This window comes from Pseudophryne corroboree, chromosome 1, assembly GCF_028390025.1.
Source record: "Pseudophryne corroboree isolate aPseCor3 chromosome 1, aPseCor3.hap2, whole genome shotgun sequence".
NCBI lineage: Eukaryota > Metazoa > Chordata > Amphibia > Anura > Myobatrachidae > Pseudophryne > Pseudophryne corroboree.
In genome coordinates, this window is record NC_086444.1 from 534,894,323 (window position 1) to 534,915,162 (window position 20,840).

Genomic DNA, 20,840 nt, shown 5'->3' on the forward strand with positions numbered 1-20,840 from the left:
GTGTCCCAGTTACATGCATGTAAGCATACCTGTGTGTCTTGTTTATTTTTTAATATTTAATTTTTAAATAAAGCAGTCCCTTAGATGTTTTAGCAGACCCTCCTGAGCCCCCACAGCATCCCCAGATGGGGCAAGTAGACTTCGGGAGGGTTCAGTACAGTACTAACCAGGATTTCGCAGTGATTTTTTTGTTAATGAGCCCCTGCCCTAGTGGAGCTTACCACTCTACAGTCGGAAATCATTTCATACTATAAGTAGGAATGTGGGAGGAAGAAATGCTAACCTCTGTGCCCACAGCATGCCTCAGACTGGCAAGCCAGACATCTTTCTGGCTGTAAGCCACCATGAGACTTCATACTGGACCTTATTCTGTAACTGTTTGTGCCTTACAGGAGCTACTGGCCCATCTAGTGGTGCCGTGCAATGGAAAGCTGATGCAATGCAAGATCACTGAATCTCTGTTCTTCTAAAACCGCAAGGTGTTGCCATAACCCTACACAGCCCTTAGGAAAAGAACCCTGTACAACAAATGCACATCTTGTAAATAAATAATCCCAAAATGTGGAACATCAATAATAAATCAAAATTAAGGTTGCCTAAATGGAGCCATTCATTTGAGTGAGTCCCTAACATGAAATAATTGAGAAGAACCTCTTTCTATTGCTCCGGCAGTAAATATCTCTTTTACCTCTCCAGCAATTATGCTGGACTATGATTCTGTCTCTTCTGAGATTGACTGACTTTGGCCACAAATGTGGTCTCATTGGAAAACACTTCGTCAAAATAGCAATTTGCATTTTCACCTTTGCATCTATGTTTTCACAAATCTGTTTGTGATGTTGAAGCTTGTTTCATATTTGCTCTAGGCTTTAATTTAAACCTAAGATTAAATACAGCAGCACCCTTGGAATTATACGGCAGCACCCCTGGATTTATACAGCATAGGCAGCACCCCTGGAGAATTACACAGCACAGCAGACAGGCAAGAGCACTCCTGGACTTAAACAGCAGTGGGACAGCACCCCTGTACTGATGGGGCAAAGGGGCAGCACCCCATATAGGGCAGCACCCCTGGAATGATGTAGCCAAAAAAAGACGTGCAAGATGGAATTGTCCTTGGGCCCTCTCACCCACCATTATGTTGTATAAACAGGACATGCACACTTTAACAAACCAATCATTTCAGTGACAGGGTCTGCCACACAACTGTGGCTTAAATGATTGGTTTGTTTGGGCCCAAACCGAAAAAGAAGCAATTAATCTCTCCTTGCACAAACTGGCTCCAAGGTGTCAAGATGTTGTCCTCATCCTCAGATCATCCCCCCTTCAGTGTGTACATCCTTATTCTCACAGAGAAATAATATTCAAACAGCATCAGGCATGGTACCAATGGATTAGCATATAGCTGAGGTAATGCCATTATTTAAAAAAAGATCTAAAAATCATCCAGGAAATTACAGACCAGTTAGTTTGACATTTATAGTGGGGAAATTATTGGAGGGAATTTTAAGGGATATCATACAGGAGTATCTGCATGCCGCTAAATTTATTAGCAAGAACCAGCAAGGGGTTTGTAAGGGACAGATCATGTCAAACTAACTTAGTTAGCTTCTATGAGGAAGTGAGCGACAATCTTGACCAAGGAAAAGCAGTGGATGTGGTATACTTAGATTTTGCAAAAGCCTTCGATACAGTGCCTCACAGGAGACTTATCATCAAATTAAAGGAGCTTGGCTAGGAAAAACTATTTGTACATGGATAAGTAATTGGCTGGCTAATGGTACAGCAAATATTGGTCAATGGGATGTCCTCCAGCTGGGCACCAGTAGTCAGCGGAATACCACAAGGGTTCATACTTGGGCCACTACTGTTCAACATATTTATCAATGACCTGGAAATAGGCCTGGAAAGCACAGTGTCAATCTTTGCAGATGATACTAAATAGTGTAAGGTAATTAATTCGGAAAAAGATGTGGAGTCTCTACAGAATTACTTATCTAAACTTGAAATCTGGGCGTCTAAATGGAAAATGGTATTCAATATAGAAAAATGCAAAGTTATGCACTTTGGGACTAAAAACAAACTTGCAACCTACATATTAAAAGGGGAAAATCAAGGGGTAACTGTATTGGAAAAATATTTGGGGGTACTCATTGATAATAGGCTAAACAACCATACACAGTGTCAAAATGCAGCAAAGAAGGCAAGTAAGGTGATAGCGTGCATAAAACGGGGAATTGAGACAAGGGATGAGAGTGTAATCCTGCCACTGTACAAATCATTGGTACGTCTGCACCTGGAATATTGTGTTCAATTTTGGGCACCACTTTATAAAAGATATCTGTGAACTTGAAAGGATTCAAATGCATGCTACTAAAATGATTAAAGGGCTAGAGGGACTGGAGTATGAGGAAAGGCTCACTAGGTTGAAATTGTATATACTAGAAAAGAGGCATCTTAGAGGAGACATTATCAATATCTTCAAATATATAAAGGGAAATAACAAAGAGTTATCAGAGGAATTGTTTATTAAAAGAACTCTGTATAAGACGTGAGGTCACTCACTGAGGCTAGAGGAGAGAAAATACCATACGCAACGTAGGAAAGGGTTCTTCACTGTTAGTGCAATAAGGATCTGGAATTTCCTGCCAGTGAAGGTGGTAATGGCGGACTCTATATATGCATTTAAAAACGGATTGGATACATTTTTGACTGAAAAAGATATCCAAGGTTATAGCATTTAAAATATTGACATTTTTAATCTGGGAGGAACATGATTTACAGTAGATAACTAAACATAAAACATTTCAAATGGGACATTATAAGGAACTCGGCTTAAGACAGATTGCAGGTTGTGCCCGATGGGCATTTTGTCTCTTTTCAATCTCATTAACTATGTAACTAAACAAACAAACCACATAATTTAGGTGTCAGTGAACTGCTTACGCTATTACCCAAAGTTTCTGAAGTTGACAATAACTTAAGATGATGCGCTGCAGGTGACGTATAAGGGAGGATGGTCCTAGGTGGTTAACGTCCTTACCCCTACTTATTATAGATTGACAAAGGCAACAGATGCCTTGACACCTGTTGTCCGGATTTGTGGAGAAATAATTCCACACCAAAGAGGTGTTTTTTTTGGTATTTTGCCCAGGCATAACAATGAGCTTTTTCTTCCCATGGCCAACAACTGTCTCCACTGGTGCCTTAATTAAACAAACCACATCACTATCAGAATCCTCATTTTCAACTTCGTCCTCAACGCCAGCTACACTCATATCCTCCTCATCCTGGTGTACTTCTACAGTGACATCCTCAATCTCAATATCAGCAACTGGACTGGCGGTGCTCCTTCCAGCACTTGCAGAGGGTATGCAAATGGTGGTAGCAGCCTCCTCTTCCCATACAGTGTTGTGAAGGTCAGGCCTAGACATCGCAACCGCGGACAGTGCCGGCACTCCTTTATTTTCACAACACCCCTGGAATGTTACAGCATACAAGACAAGGCCAGTGTACATTTATTTTCACTGCACCCCTGTATTTTACAGCATACAGGGCCAGTGTACTTTTATTTTAACAACAGCACCCCTGTATTTTTACAGCTTACAGGACCAGTGTACTTTTATTTTAACAGCAGCACCCCAGTATTTTTACAGCATACAGGACCAGTGTACATTTATTTTAACAGCAGCGACCTCTGTATTTTTATAGCATACAGGACCAGTGTACTTTTATTTTAACAGCAGCATCCCTGTATTTTTACAGCATACAGGACCAGTGTGCTTTTTTCTTTTAACAGCAGCACCCCTGTTTATTATAGCATTGTGGACCAAAGTACTTTTATTTTAACAGTAGCACCCCTGTATTTTACAGGATACAGGACCAGTGTACTTTTATTATAACAGCAGCACCCCTCTATTTTTACAGCATAGAGAACCAGTGTAATTTTATTTTAACAACAGCACCCCTGTATTTTTATAGCATACAGGACCAGTATATATTTATTTTCACAGCAGCACCCCAGAATTTTTACAGCATAAAAGACTGGCCAGTGTACATTTATTTTCACAGCAGCACCCCAGAATTTTAACAGCAAACAAGACAGGGCCAATGTACGTATATTTTCACTGCACCCCAGAATTTTACAGAATACAAGACAGGGCAAGTGTACATTTTTTTCACTGCACCCTAGAATGTTTACAGCATACAAGACAGGGCCATTGTACATTTATTTTCACAGCAGCACCCCTGTATTTTTTCAGCATACAGGACCAGTGTACATTTATTTTCACAGCATCACCCCAGAATTTTTACAGCATACAAGACAGGGCCCATGTACATTTATTTTCCCTGCACCCCAGAATTTTTACAGCATACAAGACAGGGCCAGTGTACATTTATTTTCACAGCAGCACCCCTGTATTTTTACAGCATACAGGACCAGTATTCTTTTATTTTCACAGCAGCACCCCATAATTTTTACAGCATACAAGACAGGGCTAGTGTAATATTATTTTAACTGCACCCTAGAATTTTTACAGCATACAAGACAGGGCCAGTGTACATTTCTTTTCACAGCAGCACCCCAGAATTTTTAAAGCATACAAGACAAGGCCAGTGTACATTTATTTACACTGCACCCCAGAATTTTTACAGCCAGCACCCCTGTATTTTCACTACATACAGGAGGACAGTGTCCTTGTCCCCTGTACATCACAGTGACAGACAGGACAGCAACACACATGTACAACTGTAGCACCCTTAACAGCACATGAAACACCAGTGACAGCCAGGACAGCACCCCTAACAGCACAGGGACACCACAGTGACCGGAACAGCACCCCTACAGAGCACACACTGACCACACCCAATGCCACCACCCACAGAGAAGTCCAGAGTGAAAATGGCGGTGACACACGGCTCTTTATATGAAATCTGACAGCGGGATGATGACATTTTGCCTTGTTCTGGGATCCGAGTCTGGCGGGAAGTCCTGAGCAGGACTCAGATTCTGGCTTGGAATGTGATGTTTGGGGGTGTTCGATTCTATGAGAACCGAACCTGCTCATCTCTAATTTTTACCAATTCTGGGAAGTCATCATCATCATACTATAATGGAGTTTCTTCAATATCCTGCCACCCATAGATATTGTTTGCATACCTCCAAACCAGCAATATCTGCCTTAACATATGAGGCAAATTTTTTCTGACTGTCCTCGAGAGTAAAAACATTGGGGAGAAAAATGGTTCCATCCTCTCTGTTATCAGATCGTGTAACATTGATCCCTCTGGATTCATTATCCAGCCGGATAGTTTGACCGCCTGTGCTGCCATATAATAGAGCCTCAAATTGGGTAAACTCAATCCTCCTATGTTCTTATCCCTATAAAGAGATTTTAATACCACTCTAGCTGGCCTAGCCCCTCATATATAAGACAAAATCAAACATTCTAGCAATGTAAATATCTTCTTAGGTACGTATATCGTAGAATGCTGCAATACATACATATACTTGGGAAGAATACTAATTTTAAAAAGATTTATCCTTCCCACTACAGACATAGGTAATTTTTTCCAGACATGAGCCTTTTTTGAAACTTCTATGTTACTGGATTGATATTTAGTGTTACAAAATCTGTAACCTGCGGTGTAATTCAAATGCCCAAGTACTTGAATCTGAGTGTCCATTGCAGACAATGTGCTTCTTGCATCCCCTCCATGACCCGCCCCGAGATTGATAGAATGTATGATTTTTCCCAGTGCATACATAAACCTGAGAAACCACTAAACGTTTCAACAACTCTCAGCATTTTCCCTACTGTGATCTCTTTGTCTTCAAGAAATAACAGCATATTGTCTGCTAGTTATATAGTAAGTCTTACCATGGTAGCCAAAGTTATTATTGCTCGTGAATGTATGTCAAGTAACTCTCCGGATGTAGTTAAGTAGAGGGCATGGGTAAACGATATTATAAAACATGAGAGCCTTATGTAAGCCTCCCAAAATGCTTTGGATAAATTTCATGAGAAATGGGATCGTTGGAGAAAGTCGAGGTTGGGGGTAATGCAGGATAGTCATTTGGGTCTACTTGGAACCTTAAATGGAGGAGGGGGAAAAAAGATGAGTGGATAAAAACCAAGGGAAAGTGGTTAAAGGATCTTGGAGGAATAGGTAAATTCCAGTAATAAGAGGTAGCGACCGAGGTGGAGAGAGAAGTTTTCTTTTTCTCTTTTTTTTTCTCTGTGGCTTCCCCTTGATTCCTTCCTGATGTATGGGTCAGGAGTGAGGGTAGAATACAACTAGAAATTATAAATGACAAGGCCATCACTGAGGTATAAAGCATGAAATAATATATATCTCTTTCTGAACTTCAGGTTTTATTGACAGGTATGGTTTTTTTAAATAAAATTCACATCATAAAGAGTGAGAGGTCACAGAATAATACACATAATGTGAAAGTGATTATAGGTAATTTTTAAAATATGTCTTTGAATATGCACTAGATAGTGTAGACAGGATATGAACACTGGTTTACAATTATGTATACACTACGTTAGTTAGTCGGTATATATGTGTGGTATGAAATTGCACTAAGGTAACAAGTATTATATATAGTTATGTAGTATATTGATAAAATTCACAGTCTATATATTTAATCGGAGTGGAATGAGTTAAGTATTAGCTCATCTCACTGGAACCTTACTTTACATATAAATAGGAATACGAGGGGTTAAGGTAGGTTAGAACTTGGAAAGAAGGTAATAAATCCTGGAAAAAGAAGGTAGGAAGGATAATGTAATCTACTGTACTCTCAAACTAGAACAATGTTTATATCTAGAATGGTAATTAAGGGTGTTGGTGGGAGGAGGATGGGGAAGACAGAGACTTCTGTGTAATGTATGTTGGGCAGGGTATGGGTAATTGTAGAGTATTGTTTTAAATGAATTATGAATATTAATGTATGGGAGTGTGTATGTATAATTTGTGTATTGTATAATATAGAAAATTTAATAAAGAAAGACCTATGTTTTATTAAAAAAAAGAATACTGATAGTCAAAACAATTATGATAATCTCTACATTTAATATTTTGTATAAGTGTGGGATGTGGTCAAAATGACAACAGTCAGAAACTCGTCAGTCAGAAGACTGATGGCCAGAGTCCCAGCATATCCTGTAGGTAAGTACCAGGGTTGGGGTTAGGGTTAGGCATTAGGGGGAGTTAGGCTGGAGGAGTTGGGGAGGTTAGGGTTAGGCTGCATGGGGGAGGTTAAGATTAGGCTGTGAGAGAGAGAGGTTAGGTTTAGGCTGTGGGAGGGAGAGGATAGGGTTAGGTTGCATAAGGGGTGGTTTATTGTTAGGATCAGGAGTAGTGTATAAATACATACAGAGATGTGTCAGGATTCTGGCCAGGGCTTAAAATGGTCCTGGAGAGGTGGTGGAATTAATTTCCACTGCCACCTACCCACCTCCCATTAGGCGGAGCCAGGGCTAGTGCTAGGGTATTTGGCACCCCCCTGCAAACTGCAGTAGAAATGTGTGTCCTGCCTCTCATACTTTATAATGGGACAGTGCGCTTTGAATGCTCGCATTCCGAAAAAAGAGTTGCAGTCTCACAAGTATAGGCGTGGTTACAGTAGCGTCCCTCAATTCAAATTACGCCACACAGCATAGTCTTCACACTAAGCTGTATAAGCACCCTGCACAATTTTTAAAGGGCAAAATGTGCCCTACTAAAACAGCATGTCTGCTGCCATGCCACCGCCATGTGAATAGATGCTACCATCTATTCACATTAAAGAGAGCTTAGGGGAAGCCTGGCACCTCTGTAGGTGCTCGGCATGCCCCCAAGAGTGACACCACAGCTGGAGCACAACCCTTTAGTGATGTTGAGGGGGCTGGACCACCCCGAATAGTGACACCCCTTTTTTGAGAGTGCGCATTACCTGTCCTGGCATCTTGGCACCCTGCCTTAGTCCTTGGGGGAACACTACAGTAGCACAATATTATTCAAATGATACTGTACTTAGTGCCCCTGGTTCATATTATACCACATAGAATTGCCCTTTATCCACATTGTGACACAGCGTGTATGGGCACCAGGAGGGGTGGACTGCAGGCAGAGGAGAACACAGTTCCACCCCATATACCCCCCCACACACACACACAAACACACACATACACACACTTTAACCCCTTATTCTGGCCATCGGGATCCTGCTGTTGGTCTTCTTACTGTCAGGATCCCAACTGCCTGTATTATGTACCCAACCCATAAGCGAGGCTTTTAGCACCTGTTTGGACAAAAATGTGGCCCATCCACCACATCAATCAGATGGGTCCCTAACATCTCTAATACTAACACATGATATCAATTTGTCATGGAATGACCATAATAGTGTCCATTCTAACATGAAGACAGCAAAGCAGGAAGCTGTGGTGATTAAAATCACCTAAGGGTAGATGGCTTGGGATGCTAAACCCAAGTAGAAGTAGTCTCAACTTTTTTATCATTTTGTAGGCATCTACAAAATGATAAGATCACTTAAAACAAATTCATAAAACAAATCACATAATATATATTTAATGATGATTTTCAAAGTGTCTTTTAAATTCTCACTCCTGACTGGATGATATAAACGGGGCAAGCTTTACACCAAAATGCAATGTTATATAAAAAGTATTACTATGTGTTATATGGCTGTTATGCAATAAGTACAGTATATACACAAATATATTTTTGGAATTTAGAGAAAAAAACTAACTAACTTATTGTGGGGATTTTCTAGTTGTTATCAAAATGATGAACTGTAAAATATTTTGGGGATTCAAAGAGCGAATCTTTAAAATAATTGTTTGGTTTTAAAGTAATGTTCTGTGTTCTGAAAAATGCATTGCCAATAGTAAGTCAAGAACTATGTAAGTGATCAGCAAAAATATCTTGAATTGCTTTTTTTAAAAGAGACTAATGAGGTTATCACTCGACCCAATATTGATTGGAGAGATGAACTGAAATGTAATGAAGAAGTGATTAACATCCCATTAAAGGCACATGTACTTCTGCATATAGATTACAAATAAAAATTGACCCAATCACTTCAGAAGGAACAATATATTAAGCCATAATTTACAAGCAGGTGATTTACTGCATTGTACTTGATTTGCCATGTCAGATACATAGAAATATATTTGTGTTGCTGACCTCTTCTTTCTTAGATAGGCATAAAGTGCTCAACAACTTTATTATGCATCTCGCAGGATGTACTGTAGAATTCTACTGAGGAAAGCATTTTCTACAACTGTACTTAGGCATTGTGACAGTGGGTATGTGTATACTGTATATAAAATTACAGCTAATCAAAGGACAAACAGGTTGAACTAAAAACTATTTGTATCGAAACTGAGGGAAGTTTTATAAAATGTTACCAATATTTAAGAACTCTGTTTATTTTCCCAAGCACAGAGAGGATAATTTGAGCTCATGTTAGTAGAGCCCAGTAGATTTTACAATACAAGAGTATGAATACTGCAAAAACAAAACAGGATCCTGGTGAAGAATGCTCAAAAGTAAAGATATGCGCTGACACTGACCACTTTGTTTTGGTTTTGGTTCTAGGTTTATATCTAAAACCATTTTCATGTTTTGGTTTTGGTTTGGTTTTGGCAAAACCACCCTGTGTTTTTGTTTTGGATTTTATCAAAAAGGATCAAAACAAGGCTTTGCCCCAAACTTCTGCAACGTGTTAATTAATGGGTCCTGTACATGCACAAACCCACAACAACCGGAGTAGTGCGAATAGAATCAGTTTTGTGTATTACTGTAAATCAGGCCCTTTACTGCACAGTCACACATCCACTGCAGCCTTTTTGCTATAAGACAGACTAGAAATTATAAATAACAAGGCCGTCACTGAGGTATAAAGCATGAAATATAATAATCCACTTGGATTTTTACAAGAATTAAATGTTTTGGATTTATCTACAATAAATAAATGTTTTTTTTTTCTGTATTACTTCTTTTCATCCTAAATTGATATTTATATTTTGCAAATATGCACTATTTTTGACATCCTGCTGTCGGATTCTTGCGGGGTTTGGATTCCATAATAGAAGCCACGCGTCACCGCTATTTTCACTCCGGAATTGGAGAGTGCAGAGAGAGGACGTGTCTCCGTCCTCAGTAGCCCAGTGGCGTGCGGTGAGGTCAGTGGCTGGTGAGGCACTACACCCATAATGATCCCTACCGCCGCCGAGCCAATGCTCACTACTGCCCCTGAGCCGATGTCTGCTACTGTCACCTTCCCTGATGCCCGCTACTCCTGCCACTAATGGACACCACCCCCACCAATGGATTACAAAATCACCCACCATCAAATGCCCCGGTCCCCCGCCACTAATTCGCATACAGTACCAGTCCGATGCCACCGCCGCCAATGCCTGCAGCCTGCCTGCTCATCAAACTTGTGATGAGCAGGTAGCTAATATATTGTAAATTTGTATAAATTAAAATAAAAACTAATCTTTGGGACTGGGGAGGGAGTGGAAGGAAGTCATGAATGCAATTTTGTTGTACAGGAATTCCACGGAGTCTGGCAGAGTAGGCCAGAGACGTTCAGTGAAAATGAGGTGGGCGCAAGGTACAGGACTGGGCAGAGTCGGCCCGACTATTTTGATGCCCTAGGCAATATTCTTGCTGATGATTCCCCCCCCCCCCCCCTCCCGGAGATAGTGAGTGACTGGGACAGGGTGACATGGAGATAGTGGGTGATGGAGGTGGTGGATTACATGGTCAGAGAGATGGGGAGATAGAGGTTGACAGGGAGATAGTGGGTGACATGGTAAGGGTGACAGGGAGATAGTTGGTGATGGAGGTAGTGGGTGACATGGTCAGGGTGACAGGGAGATAGAGGGTGACAGTGGGTGACATGGTTAAGGTGACAGGGAGATAGAGGGTGAAAGGGAGATAGTGGGTGACATGGTTAGGGTGACAGGGAGATAGTGGGTGACATGGTTAGGGTGACAGGGAGATAGAGGGTGACATGGTGAGGGTGACAGGGAGATAGAGGGTGACATGTGAGGGTGACAGGGAGACATTGGGTGACAAGGAGATAGCGGGTGACATGGTTAGGGTGACAGGGAGATAGTGGGTGATGGAGGTAGTGGGTGACATGGTCAGGGTGACAGGGAGATAGACGGTGACAGTGGGTGACATGGTTAGGGTGACAGGGAGATAGAGGGTGACAGTGGGTGACATGGTTAGGGTGACAAGGAGATAGAGGGTGACATGGAGATAGAGAGTGACAGGGAGACATTGGGTGACAGGGAGATAGCGGGTGACATGGTTAGGGTGACAGGGAGATAGTGGGTCATGGAGGTAGTGGGTGACATGGTCAGGGTGACAGGGAGATAGAGGGTGACAGGGAGATAGTGGGTGACAGGGTACACTACAACCAGGCTCCTCAAACAACCCCCCCATCCCATCATAGGGGGCATCCCAGCAGCACAGATATCCTACTACCCCCACAAGTCACAGGGGATGCCTCACACTACACAGGCAGATTCCCCCCCCCCCCGCGCAGTCACAGGTGATGACCCGTCTCAGCGGCATAAGCAGCCCCCTCTGCTTCCCCCTCCCATCGCATCCCAGAGGCACAGGCACGGCTCGGGCCGACTCTGGGACTGGGGGCTCTCTGGCTGCAAAAATATACTGGTAGGTTAATTGGCTCCCAATAAGACAAATAACCCTAGTGTGCAAGTTTGTGCATGAGCTGCCTAGATGGGCCAAGTACAGTAGCTCTTATCTAATCACATGACCGTGTGTGTGTGTGTGTGTGTGTGTGTGTGTGTGTGTGTGTGTGTGTGTGTGTGTGTATATATATATATCTCCTTATCTCCTTATGAAGTAGCACTTCTCTCAGTATGTAATAGAATGTAAGTACAAATGCCATCATTAATAACTCCAGCGTGGCGTCTCCAGAATATACAATTAAATAGCAGACGGAAATCACTGCAGGAATAATCAGAGTTCACAGACATTTCAATTTTATTCAATTTAACATTAGGTGGTCCGGCTCCCTCCGTGATGCCGATTGTGGCCTCCCCATGTGATGTCATTCTGCACCAGGAACCTGTGAGCAGATGGCGCCATGGACAGTCTGGATAGAGTATATATAGGTAAATCCTTGTTCACATTTCACTTTGATGAAATGTTGAACTGAATAACATTGAAACGTTGATGAACCCTTCGTTTGTTGCCTGATTATTCCTGCAATGAGTGCAATCTGCTATTCAATTGTGTGACAGCACAGGCACATCATTCCCCCCCAGCAACCGTCCGCCATAGACAGACAGACAGACATCACAGCACCATCATTCCCTCCCCCCCATAGACAGACGGCCACAGCATCATCATACCTCCCAGCAAACCCCTTCTCTCCATGAACAGACACAGCACCGTCGTTCCTCCCAGCCACCCCCCCTTCCCTCCATAAACAGACACCGCACCATCGTTCCCCCCAGCAACCTCCCCTTCATTTCATAAACAGACATAGCACCATCGTTCCATCCAGCAACCTTCCCTTCATTTCATAAACAGACATAGCACCATCGTTCACCCCAGCAATCCCACTTCCCTCCATAAACAGACACAGCACCATCGTTCCCCCCAGCAACCCCCCCTTCACTCCATAAACTGACACAGCACCATCGTTCCCCCGAGCAAGCCCCTCTTCCCTCCATAAACAGACACTGCACCATCGTTTCCCCCAGCAACCCCCCTTCCCTCCATAAACAGACACCGCACCATCGTTTCCCCCCAGCAACCTCCCCTTCCCTCCATAAACAGACACAGCACCATTGCTCCCCCCAGCAACCCCCCTTCCCTCCATAAACAGACACAGCACCATCGTTCCCCCCCAGCAACCCCCCTTCCCTCCATAAACAGACACAGCACCATCGCTCCCCCCAGCAATCCCCCCTTCCCTCCATAAACAGACACAGCACCATCGCTCCCCCCAGCAACCTCCCTTCCCTCCATAAACAGACACAGCACCATTGTTCCCCCCAGCAACCCCCCCTTCCCTCCATAAACAGACAAAGCACCATCGCTCCCCCAGCAACCCCCCCAACCCTCCATAAACAGACACAGCACCATCGCTCCCCCCAGCAACCTCCCTTCCCTCCATAAACAGACACAGCACCATTGTTCCCCCCAGCAACCCCCCCTTCCCTCCATAAACAGACAAAGCACCATCGCTCCCCCAGCAACCCCGCCTTCCCTCCATAAACAGACACAGCACCATCGTTCCCCCCAGCAACCCCCCTTCCATCCATAAACAGACACAGCACCATTGCTCCCCCCAGCAACCCCCCTTCCCTCCATAAACAGACACAGCACCATCGCTCCCCCCAGCAACCCCCCCAACCCTCCATAAACAGACACAGCACCATTGCTCCCCCCAGCAACCCCCCCAACCCTCCATAAACAGACACAGCAGCAATATACCCCCCCCCAACAGACAGACATCAGAATGATCTCCAACATTCTTCCCTCCCCACAGACAACATAGCAGCATCATTCCTCCTTCATAGACGGACAGCACATGTGTACTGTCATTCCCCCTGGTCAAACTTTTACCTATTACAAGAGTACCGGCGCCTGCCCCCCCAGCATATGTCTCACCTGCTTGCCCTGCTCCACGGAGTCGGTGCCTGTCCGCTGGCCGGGAGTGATGCTATACTGTTGTTATAGTGTTGCTAATGTTGCTGCACCAGCCAGCACCTCTCACTGCACGCTACGAGAGCAGCCTGAGAAGAGCTGCTCCCTCTACACGCCAGCCTGAGCCGCAGGCGAGGCTGAGCTCCGGATCGAAGGCCAGGGGGGGTTTCTAGGTACTCAAACCCCCCCCCCCTGCGTTCGCGTATGGACGGTGCACAGGGACGGCCTGCGGAATGGACCAGAGGGCTGGCGGGCAGGCAGGCGGGGACAGTTCCTGCATATGGTAAGGAAAAAAAAAAAAGATGACAGGGTGGACACCTGCCTTGGTGTCTCCCCCAAAGCTGCCACTGCCCAATCACTTCTTTCTTATTGACAGGGGCGTGCTTTCATATGGGGTGAAAGCACGCCCCTGTCAAAGCGGCACTAGTACTAGTGCTGTTTTCATTGATTTTTTTAATGGGCTTTTACTGCCCGATGTTAGGCCCCGCCCCCGCTTCCGCTCCTTTACTACTGACAGCGGGAGGCACCGCTCTCGGTGCCTCCAAAACACTATTAAAACTTTTTTTTAAAAGCTAAAAATTATTACAATAATATAGAGGCTAAAACAGATACTTATGACACAGAATATGTGTCATAAGTATCTTCTTTGTATTATTTTAATCATGAATTACAGGGGAGGCCCTGCCTCCCCTGACTGCACGACCCTGCAGTATCCTACATCTGTTAAGTGGTAGTGTCTTGTGCTGCATCAGTCTAGTCAAAGTGGTGGTGTCCTCTGCTGCCATATGTCCAGTGCTGCTGTATAAGTCCAGTCCATTGCAGTGGTGCTGTGTTGTCCTGCATCTGTTCAGTGGTAGTGTCTTGTGCTGCATCAGTCCAGTCAAAGTGGTGGTGTCCTCTGCTGCCATATGTCCAGTGCTGCTGTATAAGTACAGTCCAATGGTGCTGTGTTGTGCTGCATCAGTCCAGTGGTGGTGTCTTGTGCTGCATCAGTCCAGTCAAAGTGGTGGTGTCCTCTGCTGCCATATGTCCAGTGCTGCTGTATAAGTCCAGTCCATTGCAGTGGTGCTGTGTTGTCCTGCATCAGTCCAGTGGTAGTGTCTTGTGCTGCATCAGTCCAGTCACAGTGGTGGTGTCCTCTGCTGACATATGTCCAGTGCTGCTGTATAAGTCTAGTCCATTGCAGTGGTGCTGTGTTATCCTGCATCAGTCCAGTGGTGGTGTCCCTGTGCTGCTGTATATGTCCAGTAGTACTGCCGCATATGTCCAGTGATACTGCCGTATATGTCGTGTGATACTGCCATATATGTCCAGTTGTACTGCCATATAATTCCAGTGGTACTGGAGTATAAATCCAGTCCAGGGATACTGCCGTATATGTCCAGTGATACTGCCGTATATGTCCAGTGGTACTGCCATATAATTCCAGCTGTACTGCTGTATAATTCCAGTGATACTGACGTGTAATTCCAGTGCCACTGGCATATAATTCCAGCGGTACTGGCGTATAAATCCAGTCCAGTGATACTGCCGTATATGTCCAGTGGTACTGCCATATAATTCCAGTGGTACTGACGTATAATTCCAGTGGTACTGGCATATAATTCCAGCAGTACTGGCATATAAATCCAGTACAGTGATACTGCCATATATATGTCCAGTGGTACTGCCACATAATTCCAGTGATACTGCCGTATATATGTCCAGTGGTCATGCTATATAAATCCAGTAGTACTGGCGTATAAATCCAGTCCAGTGATACTGCTGTATATGTACAGTGGTACTGCCGTAAAAATCCAGTGATACTGCCATATATGTCCAGTGGTACTGCTGTTAAAATCCAGTGGTACTGTCATATATGTCCAGTGGTACTGGTGTATAAATCAAGTCCAGTGATACTGCCAAATATGTCCAGTGGTAAACCATATAATTCCAGTGATACTGCAGTATATGTCCAGTGGTACTGTTGTAAATGTCCAGTGGTACTGCTGTATAAATCCAGTCCAGTGATACTGCCATATATGTCCAGTGATACTGCCATATATGTCCAGTGGTACTGCCATATAAATCCAGTCCAGCGATACTGCCGTATATGTCCAGTGATACTGCCATATATGTCCAGTGATACTGCTGTATATGTCCACTGGTACTGCCGTATAAATCCAGTGTTACTGGCATATAAATCCAGTCCAGTGATACTGCCATATATGTCCAGTGGTACTGCCATATAATTCCTGTGATACAGCCGTATAATTCCAGTGGTTCTGGAGTATAAGTCCAGTGATACTGCCGTATAAATACAGTCCAGTGGTACTGCTGTATAAATCCAGTGGTACTGCCGTATAATTCCAGAGATACTGCTGTATAATTTCAGTGATACTGCTGTATAATTCCAGTGGTACTACTACTGTATAAATCCAGTCCAGTGGTACTGCCATATAAATCCAGTGGTACTGACGTATAATTCCAGTGATACTGCCATATAATTCCAGTGGTACTGGAGTATAACTCCAGTGATACTGCCGTATAAATCCAGTCCAGCATACTGTCATATAAGTCCAGTGGTACTGCCGAATAATTCCAGTGATACTGCTGTATAATTCCAGTGATACTGTCGGATAATTCCACTGGTACTGGCGTATAAATCCAGTGACACTGCCGTATAAATCCAGTCCAGTGGTACTCCATATAATTCCAGTGATACTGCTGTATAATTCCAGTGGTACTACTACTGTATAAATCCAGTCCAGTGGTACTGCCATATAAATCCAGTGGTACTGCCGTATAATTCCAGTGATACTGCCATATAATTCCAGTGGTACTGGAGTATAACTCCAGTGATACTGCCGTATAAATCCAGTCCAGCATACTGTCATATAAGTCCAGTGGTACTGCCGAATAATTCCAGTGATACTGCTGTATAATTCCAGTGATACTGTCGTATAATTCCACTGGTATTGGCGTATAAATCCAGTGACACTGCCGTATAAATCCAGTCCAGTGGTACTCCATATAATTCCAGTGATACTGTCGTATAATTCCAGTGGTACTGCCAGTTAAGTCCAGGCCAGTGGTGCTGCCATATAAGTTCAGTGGTGCTGTCCTGTGCTGTATTTTATTTACTCTAAATAAAGGGATTATTAATATTTAATCCAAATAATTTTCACAGGGTTTCCCTGTGTGGTGTAAAGGTACGCTATCTTGTACTGCATATTGTTATATAACTCCAGAAAAATAATGGAGAACAAAAATTTGGAGGATAAAATAGGGAAAGATCAAGATCTACTTCCTTCTAGTGCTGAAGCTGCAGCCACTAGTCATAACATACTGTAGATGATGAAATGCCATCAACGTCTTCTGCCAAGGTCGATGCCCAATGTGATAGTAGAGGGCATGTACATTCCAAAAAGCCAAAGTTTAGTAAAAAGACCCCAAAAAATAAATTGAAATGGTCTGAGGAGAAAAGTAAACTTGCCAATATGCCATTTACGAAACGCAGTGACAAGGAACAGCTAGCGCCCTGACCTATGTTCATGACTAGTGGGTCAGCTTCACATGACAATGGAAGCCCTCATCCTCCCACTAGAAAAATGATAGGAGCTAAGCTGGCAAAAGCACAGCGAAGAACTGTGCATTCTTAGATGGTATCACAAATCCCCAAGGAGAGTCCAAGTGTGTCGGCGGTTGCAATGCCTGACCTTCCCAACATTGGGCGGGAAGAGGTGGCTCCTTCCACCATTTGCACACCCTCTGCAAGTGCTGGAAGTAGCAACCACAGTCCAGTTTCTGATATTCAAATTGAAGATGTCACTGTTGAAGTACACCAGGATGAGGATATGGGTGTTGCTGATGCTGAGGTGGAAGTTGACGATGAGGCCATGTCAATTACAAGATTGAGGAGTCCTCTCCTAACCATAATTCCTCTGGAGGATCCTTGAGTGGTACACCTACTGATGCTATTGCTGCTGCTGGGAGTCGATCATCATCGCAGAAGGGAAGTCAGAAGACCACTTGTACTACTTCCAGTAAGCAATTGACTGTCCAACAGTCCTTTGTGATAAAGATGAAATATGACAGCAGTCATCCTGTTGCAAAGCGGATATCTGAGGCCTTGACAGCTATGTTGGTGTTAGACGTGCGTCCGGTATCCGCCATTAGTGCAGTGGGACTTAGAGAATTGATACCAAATCCCATCTAGGTTCCACTTCACAAGGCAGTCGATACCGAGAATGTACAGAGACGTCAGAAAGTGTCCTCAGTGTCCTACAAAATGCAGTTGTACCCACTGTCCACTTAACCACGGACACGTGGACAAGTGTAAAAGGGCAGACCAAGGACTATATGACTGTGACAGCCCACTGGGTAGATGTATTGCCTACTGCAGCAACAACAGCAGCGGCACCAGTAGCAGCATCCCGCAAACGCCAACTCATTCCTAGGCAGGATACGCTATGTATCACTGCTTTCCGTAAGAGGCACATCACTGACAACCTCTCACGGAAACTGAGGGACATCATCGCACAATGGCTTACCCCAATCAGACTTTCCTGGAGATTTGTGGTTTCAGACAATGCCACCAATATTGTGCGTGCATTACATCTGGGCAAATTCCAGCACGTCCCATGTTTTGCACATACAATTAATTTGGTGGTGCAGAATTTTTTTTTAAATGACAGGGTCGTGCAGAAGATGCTGTCGGTGGCCCAAAAAATTGTGGCCCACTTTCAACATTCAGCCAATGCGTGCCGAAGCCTGGAGCAACAGAAAACACTCCTGAACCTGCCCTGCCACCACCTGAAGCAAGAGGTGATAATGAGGTGGAAATCAACACTCTATATGCTTCAGAGGATGGAGGAGCAGCAAAAGGCCATTAAAGCCTATACATCCACCTACGATATAGGAAAAGTAAGGGGAATGCACCTGACTCAAGCACAGTGGAGAATGATTTCCATCTTGTGCAAGGTTCTACAACCCTTTGTACTTGCCACATGTGAAGTCAGTTCAGACACTGCCAGCTTGAGTCAGGTCATTCCCCTCATCAGGTTTTTTCAGAAGCAGCTGGAGAAATTGAAGGGGGAGCTAAGACGGAGCGATTTTGCAAAAAATGTGGGACTTGTGGATGGAGCACTTCATTCGCTTTGCCATGATTCAACTGTGGTCAATCTGTTAAAATCAGAACACTACATTTTGGCCACCGTGCTCGATCCTAGGTTTAAAGCCTACATTGTATCTCAAGTGTGCAGAGGTTCAAAGACCTGCTGGTTAGAAAATTGTCAACTCAAGCGGAACGTGACCCATCAACAGCTCCTCCTTCATTTTCTCCCACAACTGGGGCTGCGAGGAAAAGGTTAAGATTTCCTAGCCCACCCACTGGTGGTGATGCAGGGCAGTCAGGAGCGAGTGCTGACATCTGGTTTGGACTGAAGGACCTGCCAACGATTACTGACATGTCTACTGTCACTGCATATGATTCTGTCACCATTGAAAGAATTGTGGACGATTATATGAGGGACAGCATCCAAGTAGGCATGTATACTGGCAGGAAAAGAGGCAATTTGGATGCCCTTGCACAAACTGGCTTTATTTTACCTAAGTTGCCCCCCCCCCCCCTCCAGTGTGTACTCTGAAAGAGTGTATAGTGCAGCCGGTAACCTTGTCAGCGATCGGCATAGGAGGTTACTGCCACAAACTGTGGAGAAGATGATGTTCATTAAAATGAATTATAAATACCTCCGGGGAGACCTTTACCAGCAATTGCCTCCAGAAAGTACACAGGGACCTTTGATGGGGGATTCCAGTGGGGGTGAATTAATACTCTGTGAGGAGGAGGATGTATGCACTGAAAGAGGTGAGGAATCAGAGGATGATGTCGACATCTTGCCTCTGTAGAGCCAGTTTGTGCAAGGAGAGATTGATTGCTTCTTTTTTGGTGGGGTCCCAAACAAACCAGTCATTTCAGCCACAGACGTGTGGCAGACCCCTGTTGCTGAAATGATTGGTTTGTTAAAGTGTGCATGTCCTGTTTATACAACATAAGGGTGGGAGGACTTAAGGACAATTCCATCTTACACCTCTTTTTCTTCTTTGCATCATGTGCTGTTTGGGGACTAGTTGTTTAAAGTGCCATCCTGTCTGACACTGCCGTACAACTCCAGGGGTACTGCCGTATAAGTCCAGGGGTACTGCCGTATAAGTCCAGTCCAGTGGTTCTGTCTTGTGCTGCATCAGTCCAGTGGTGGTGTCTTGTGCTGCCATAAGTCCAGTGGTGGTGTCCTGTGTTGTATATTATTTACTCCAAATAAAAGGGTTATATACATTACTTATATTATTATCCAAATAATTTGACAGGCTTTGCCGTGTGTGTGGTTTAGGGGTACGCTCTCCTGTGCCACCAATATTGTGTGTGTATTACATCTGGGCAAATTCCAGAACGTCCCATGTTGTTTGTGCCGCATACTTGTGTCGCTTAGATTATCATACAGCTACCTCATTGCACCTCTTTTTCTTCTTTGCATGATGTGCTGTTTGGGGCCTAGTTTTTTTTAGTGCCATCCTGTCTGCAACTGCAGTGCCACTCCTAAATAGGTCAGGTATTTGTGCTTTACACTTGTGTCGCTTAGCTTAGTCATCCAGCTACCTAATTGCACCACTTTTTCTTCTTTGCATAATGTGCTGTTTGGGGCCTATTTTTTAAATCTGCCATCCTGTCTGCCACTGCAGTACCACTCCTAGATGGGCCAGGTGTTTGTACTGCACACTTATGTTGCTTAGCTTAGTCATCCAGCCACCGCGGTGCAACCTTTTGACCTAAAAACAATATTGTGAGGTGTGAGGTATTCAGAATAGACTGGAAATGAGTGGAAATGAATGTTATTGAGGTTAATAATACCATAGGATCAAAATTACCCCCAAATTATGTGATTTTAGCTGTTAAGTTTTTTTCAAAAGTCATCCAGATCCAAAACCAAAACACGAAAGGGAGGTTTTAGCAGAACCAATATCAGATCCAAAACACGAGCAAGGAACCAGAACCAAAACCAAAACACGTAAAGTGCCCGCCACACATCTCTATATTTGACATACTGTACATTTTTTTTAACCACTGGAACAAGAAGCCCATCGCA

At 43.9% G+C, this 20,840-nt stretch overlaps 1 protein-coding gene across 5 annotated transcripts in view; it reads left to right on the forward strand.

Annotated features, from left to right (window-relative positions):
- Positions 1-20,840, forward strand: part of LOC134914273 (uncharacterized) — a 177,311-nt gene that overhangs the window by 11,141 nt on the left and 145,330 nt on the right. The window lies entirely within an intron of this gene.